The sequence below is a fragment of the Anas acuta genome, chromosome 5 (assembly GCF_963932015.1).
Source record: "Anas acuta chromosome 5, bAnaAcu1.1, whole genome shotgun sequence".
Lineage (NCBI taxonomy): Eukaryota > Metazoa > Chordata > Aves > Anseriformes > Anatidae > Anas > Anas acuta.
Genome location: NC_088983.1, coordinates 9,393,065 through 9,399,776, shown reverse-complemented (window position 1 = coordinate 9,399,776; position 6,712 = coordinate 9,393,065). Strand labels below are relative to the sequence as shown.

The following is a 6,712-nucleotide window of genomic DNA, read 5'->3' as shown; positions in this document are numbered from 1 at the left end:
CCTTCCAGCTGCTGCACCATTTCTCTTGATCCTTCCAATCCTTTTTGCTGTGGGACAAAGAAACAAGGGGTAGCCCCACTGTGGAGGCACCCAGCCAGGGCTTCCCTCCCTGCCAGGACCAGGTGTGTGCCATCAGCTTTTTCACCGAAGCCAAAGGAAAAAAAAAAAAAAAAGAATAAATAATAATAATAAAAAAAAAAAACAGCCAGAATTAGAAGGAAACAATGGTCATGGAGCATCTTTGGTGTAACCAAAGGGGAACTTGGTCCATGTGGTGGACTTTGCGTGTTTGGTATCTAATTGGCAGCAATAAGACCAAATGAAAGCAGCAATAGAGATATACAACAGCACCTTTGCTGCTCACACCTTCTCCAAGCAGGAGATAAGGAGCCCAGGGAAATCTCAGCTTGCTTTTTGAGGATGTGAGGTTTCAAGGAGCAAATCACAGTGCAGACACAGGTCCTGCATCCCCACAGCCACACCACATCTGCACCCCCGGACACACATGCACAGCACGGCTTTATCCCAACAAAGGAGCATTTGTGTGCCTGCTGCTCGCGCCCACACTCATATCTGCTTCGGTCAAAAGTGATTGTGGTGGAAACAAGGGGCATTTCCACAGAAATTCATTTTCTCTCCTTCTCTTGCCTTTGCTCTTCACTTCTACATGACAGTGAGAGGCTCCGTGGTTTTAATTTATCATCCATAATCAGTTTTTAGTGCCATGAACATTGTCCCCCCGTGCTCAAACAAGGAAGCATGACTGTCAAGTGTCAAGCATGAGTGCAAGGATGAGTAAAGAAGTGACGCATGGAGGAAGGGGAACAATATCCCTTGTCTTTTATCCACCCTGGGTACAAGGCCATGGTGAGCAGCACGTCTCCTGCATACAGCACAGAGGCTTCCCTGCTGCCCCCCATGCGGCCAAGCCTGCTCATGTGCCAGGGCAGTCCTGGGATGAACAGGGAACAGAGACCAAAGAAAAGAAAAGCGGGCTTGAGTATGAAAGATTTTGCTTCCCTGTGCCTCTTCTCACACCGAAGTAGCAAAAACATGCAGAGAAGGGAAATTGGCTGAAGCAAAAACAACAACAGCAGCAGAAGACAGTGAGTATTTCCTAAACAACAGATAGATCTTTCAAAATCAGGTTTATATCCTCAGAGAGAGATTGCAGGGGACACATCCATTTTTCCTGCCACATAGCTTTGTACAACAAATTATGTACCCGTCTGGGTATTGCATAAGACACCAGTTAGAAACATTTCTTTTGAGTAGAAGAATAACTGAGGAGCCGTGCCGGTTAGCTGCCATCCCTGACAGACGCCGTCTTCTCCCATTTCTCTCCTCTCTCACTAGAAACAAAGCAGTGTTTTATGAGCAACTGGTAAAATCTCAGGTCTCATTTTCCAATTTGAAGCCTCTGAGATGCTCATTGCCGTGTTCCTACCCTGTAACTACCCTCCAGTCTCCCGTAATCGCACTCAGCGCCGTGAGGCTCGGCTCTCAGCTCGCAGCAGCCCTTGCAAAAACACTTTAGCAGGATTTCCACGTTAGCTCTCCCCTTCTCCCCCCTCCCAGGATTTTTCCTGCTGGTTTTTCTCCTCGGATGGCCAAGCCCAGCACGGCAGCAGGGCTCTGCCTGAACACGGAGGGGAGTGACCGGAGGGGAGAGCACCCCGACCCGCAATGGGAAACAAACTTTTCCACCGAACTCTCCCCACCCGGCTGCTAACAGGAGGCTTAGCTCCACAGTTTCACCCTCTACCCCTAAAGCCAAACCTCTCTGTAACAAATAACCCCCCCCCCCCCATCCCCTCTTTCCACCCAACCCAATCAGAGCCCTTCAGTGGCATGGACCGCAGCGCGCATCCCCTGCCCGAGGGGACCCCACTCCCCCAAAAACCCCAACCCCAGCCCCTCCTGAAGCTGGGCTGGGCTCGGGGGGAGGATGCTCAGAGCTGAGAAACTTCCCCCCCGCTTTCCCTTCCCTTCCCCACCGCCGCCGCCCCCGCCCCGCCCCGGAACGGGGCGCGGCAGCCTCGGGCGGGCAGAGCCCGGAGGCTGCGGGCTCCGCTGGAGGCTCCGCGGCCGCGGTGAGGCCGGGGGAAGGCGGGGGGAAGGCTGCGGAGGCTGCCGGGGGAGGCGGGGGGGGGACACGCGTGGGCGCCGCTGCGGGCTGCGGGTGCGACAGGGCGGCGGGCAGGTGGGATGCGGGATGCGGGACATGGGCTGAGGGATGCGGGATAAGGGATGCGGGACACCGTGGGACGGGGCTGAGGGGGTGTAAAGAGGGATGGGGGGGGCCGGCTGGTGGAGGGTGGGGGGCTGCGGGCTCGCCGTGCTGGGAGCTGCCGGCTGAGCGTGCAGGGTTTGTATTTTTGCAGCCTTCTCCTGGTTTTGGAGGAGGTGTCCCGAGTCCTTCCCGGTTTTCTTGCGTGCTCCTCCCGTCCCTCATCCTCCCGTTTTTTTTTGCTCGGTGGCTCCGCGGTGATGGAGGGGCTTCTTGCGACATCAGTACCGGGGGCTGAATTCCGGGGCTTGGGGTCGGGGGAGGAGGGCGCGGGTGCACCGATCCTGCCCAAGTACCCCAAAACTGGAGGTTGTTACCCCTCCCTCCCTGCACATCGCCTTCCTCAGATTCCTCAGGCTGGGGAATTTCTGCGAGTAAACACCCTGCAGGCTAAGAAATGCACCCGGGCAGCCTGCGAGGAAACTTCTGGCCTAAGTCAGTGAAAAAGAAAAGTTGGAGTCAGCAGAGCTGCAGGAAGGTTGCTCTTGTCCTACTGAACTTGCTTGGGATTTAGGGCAGCTGGCCAGAAATCCCATTTCTTCCCCAGCCACTTCAGCTTGGTTTTTCCACTCGGCGGTTGCCAAAGTTGAGGTGGCGGAGGGGAGTTGCCAGCAGCTATGAGCCCTTGTAATTTTTTGTGTGTGTGCTGTTATAAGTTAATAATCCCGCTCTAGGCTGCTGGCCAAGAATTTTTGCTTCAAAAATGCAAGCAGTGTACGAGGCCCATTGTGTAAAGAGATCATCTGAATGTGGGACAGGAAGGGACCTGGCAGATCAGCAAATCTACATGCTCAACGATATTACACCTTATTGCACGCTGCCGTAATTCATTTGTCCCCCATCTCCCAAGAAGGGGAAGTTTCTGAACTTGATGAACAGATATTATACAATTTCTTCCAATATCCATCCTTCCCTAACTTCGAATTTGAGCTCAGTTGCTCAGTTCTCTCTCTCTTGTTCTCATTTTTCTTCATACCCATGTAGAAACAGCAGTTGCTTGCTTGTCTCTCTGCTGCGCAATGCCAAACAGGCCAGAACTTGCCGTCTGCTTTCGTAAAGCAGGCTCCAGCTCCTGCTGATCCCCAGCAATCCTGTGCCACGCGTCTGCTCACCGGCTGCCCCATGGTTGAGCAGAGCTGTCGGGTGCCTCTTCTGCTTCGACTCCTCACCGAGAAATAGATCCCTCACCTGGTAGGCATTGCAATAAACCTCCTCCTTGGGCTCTTACTGTCCTGTGATGGGAGTGGGAAATGGGGTGTTTCATTGCTGAGTGCCCACCCGACCTCTGTATTCTGCTGTCAGAGCTGATTTTACCCTGCCCTCCCATTAATCCCACTTTTACAGCACATCCCCATGCTCTGTGCTGGCGCAGTCTCCTCCCAGCTTTCTCTCACTTGCTTCTTCCTGAGGAAGTGTCACGAAAGGAGATGTGGGGTGGGACAGGGTCTCCCTCACTCCCAGTAGTGACCCCACCAAACTCGGACTGATCCCTTCATCCATGTGAGTAGTCCTCTCCTTTTAGACCTGTACCCTATTTATTACAGATTTTCATCCTCTGTGGCTTGCCTCCCATTTCACTGCGAGCTGTGCAGCAAGCGGCTGTGCTTCAGAGGTGCTGAAAGCTGAACTCTACCCCTTTCTGTGTACCTGATATGCCTGATAGATTTCTCGAAGCGACCGAGTAGAAAATTGTCCTTATCAAAGCAAACTAAGTTGCATTTTGTCCCTCTTTCCCCACCATTTACTTCTCCGTCTTCAATTATTTTTTTCCTGCAGTGATTATTCTGTTGATGAGGGGTTTTTAATCCTGCCACTGTACCGTAACCAGCCACGAGCAGAAGATGGGAGTAACTGGGCAGTGGGTGGCAACACAATGCAGTGATCAGGCAGTGAACAATATTTGTAGAGCTGAAGCAGCTGGGGGAACTTCAGTCAAACTCCAGGCTCGTATCGGAGCTCAGATTTAACTCCCAGTCGAATATCCTTGCTCTTAGTGTTTGCAATAATGTCTATCAATAATGATTCAGAGAAAGCAGCACCCACTGAATCAACAAAGTCAACTTGTAGGATCATGCAGCGGCTCAGAACAAATCCAGCTCCGCTCAGTGCAAAATGTTGTAGCGGGTAGATAGGACATCATAAGGAGTTATCCCCGTTCCCTGTGTTAACATTGTGCGTTGCTTTTTATCTAACTAGGCGAAAACGAGCCAAGTATTTAGCAGGAGCTCGGTACAGCCTTGCACCACGATGCCCTGTGTGCTGGAGGGAGGCTCCCCAGTAAGCTCAGCGCGTCGGCGTGAGAGTGACTAGGTGCTTCGGACCTAATACGTTATAATCCTTTCAGCATTATCCACCAAGATTGTTCCAGTTTCTCAGCATTGCACGTGCAGCAGTGGGAGCGAAAGTACTGCAACAGAGCAGGCAAGCAGTTCCCTATTTCATTACGCCGAAAGCTCTTCAGCCCCAGGCTCTCAACCAAGATGCTAAGACCAGATTGGGAGAAGGAAGAAAACTAGGTCAGATTTTGAGCCTTGGCTTTGTCCAAAGCTTTGGCTTTGTTTTGTTAGGAACAGAGGCTGGTTTCTTGCTGATAGGGCTGCTGTGAGCCTAGGTGCGGGGTCATTACGTTCGTGGCACTTCTCAGTAAGGATCTTAGCCGAAGCCGTGTATCACCTGGTTCTCTTTTCCTAGGAAAAAAATCACCAGCGAGCAACAGACAAGCCTTATAATTGCTACCAGATGTCGTCAGTGGTAGACAAGGAGCTGATTTTGTGGAATTGAATGTAGAAACAAATAGGCAGAGGGTGTGTGGAATTCATGAGCCACTGAGTCATAGCCTGTGATGTGCAGGAGTTGCTGCAGTTAAAAGTGTTTGTACAGTGTGGCAGGTGAATGTTTGCTGCAGTTTTGTCAACACAACCTTTCACATCTGCAGCAAGCTTTGAGAGAAGGTCCGTATGAAAACAGTGTGATGATTTTTTCTATTTGATGTAACCAGCCAGTGTCATTCATGGATTCAGCTGTTTCTAGTAGTTTGATACCTGTGCTGACATTTCAAAGGGCTGGAAATACTGAAGCCACAGATCAATGAAAATCTTAAGAAAGCGATAATGTTTGCAAAAGGCTCTGAGCATTTTCAAGGTGCTCTGGGAAACCTCCTGAGCTGAGAAAGGAGACCTGGCAAAGCCAGCAGGAGGGACTGAGACTCAATGGTTGGAATTTTAGTCCCAGAATTGGAGTCACTCAGCTGATTCCAAAATGTTTTAAATACCCTAAAAGTAGCATCTCACTTCAGAAGGGACTTTGTTCCGGCACTGTGTCCAATAAAAATAAATAAATAAATAAATAAGGCAGATTAATAACTGCCAAATCTTGTTGGGAAGGTGCAATGTTCAACTTGGTATGGTTATAGTCTGGTTATGGTTATATGTCACAAGGTGGTGCTATTTTGCATTGGCATCCCACTTCTTTTTCTTACCATGACCATTATTTTGCCTTGGCTGAAGTGTAAAAGGTACTAATTCAGGGAAATGTTTAAAGACAGAGAGAAAATTTGCTCTTTGCACTGCAGCTCCATTAGAGCCCGTTGTGCAGGTATCCTTAGTCAATCCTTTGTGCTAGGAGAAACTCTAGTCGATGGGTTGTGTAGCTGCTCGCAGCACACCCATGGCTTCAGTGGCACTGATTTCTCCCCACATCCAACATCCAAAACCTTCTGTTGCCTCTGCTGTCCTGAAATGATGGTGAATGCTGAAATCAAAGCAGGACGCTGCCGATGGCCACCTTGGTGCCGCGTGGCTCATCACGCTTCCAGCTGGGAGAGCTGAGTCACATTTTAACAAGCAGGGACAGCAGGGGAATTTGCAGCGCGCTGGGATAGCTCCAGGAAAGTGTGGGAAAGGAGGCACCATGAAACCATAAAATCTCTAAATTTAGTTCTTGTTTAAAATGGAAAACATTTACGATTTTAACTGTGTGTGGGTCCGATGCAGCAGGGGGAGAGGCGCCTGTCCTCCCAGCCCCGGGGAGGCTTGGAGGGTCATGGGGTCTGCTCCCTGCCCAGCTCTGTGGCAGGGACATGCCCTGTTTCAGGGCACATAGTGAGCAAATCCCCAGCCAGCAATGGGGATACAGGCAGGGACGCTGCAGCAGCCCCGCATCCCCTGCCCGAGGCAGTGGAAGAGGATGGCATTGTTTCTCTTTATTTATTGTCAGCTTTGGTCATTAGGTCTGTTTGTGTTGATGCAGCTAAGGAGTAGCTGTTACCCTCCACGATGTCAGTTAAATCGCATTATTTTTAATAAGGCAGCTATCTCTGCGCTGCTTCTGTTGTGCTGGTTTCTTCTATCTGGCAACTGTCTGCGTCTCATCATCCTGCCTTTCCGTTAAGTCATCGCGCCGCGTTTGCTGCAAGCAGTGAGC

General features: G+C 50.8%; 1 protein-coding gene across 7 annotated transcripts in view; it reads left to right on the top strand.

Moving 5' to 3' along the window:
- Positions 1-1,943: 1,943 nt before the first annotated feature.
- The window catches only part of LOC137856822 (inverted formin-2-like), a 40,233-nt gene continuing 35,464 nt past the window's right edge, over positions 1,944-6,712 (top strand). For 4 of the 7 annotated variants that reach the window (XM_068682603.1, XM_068682602.1, XM_068682601.1 and 1 more), the window contains exon 1: positions 1,945-2,093. The gene's annotated coding sequence lies outside the window, so the exon portion shown is untranslated. Of the gene's footprint in view, positions 2,094-3,639; positions 3,791-4,486; positions 4,712-6,712 lie in introns of those variants that run through there. The other 3 variants (XM_068682604.1, XM_068682599.1, XM_068682598.1) reach the window with 3 other exon arrangements.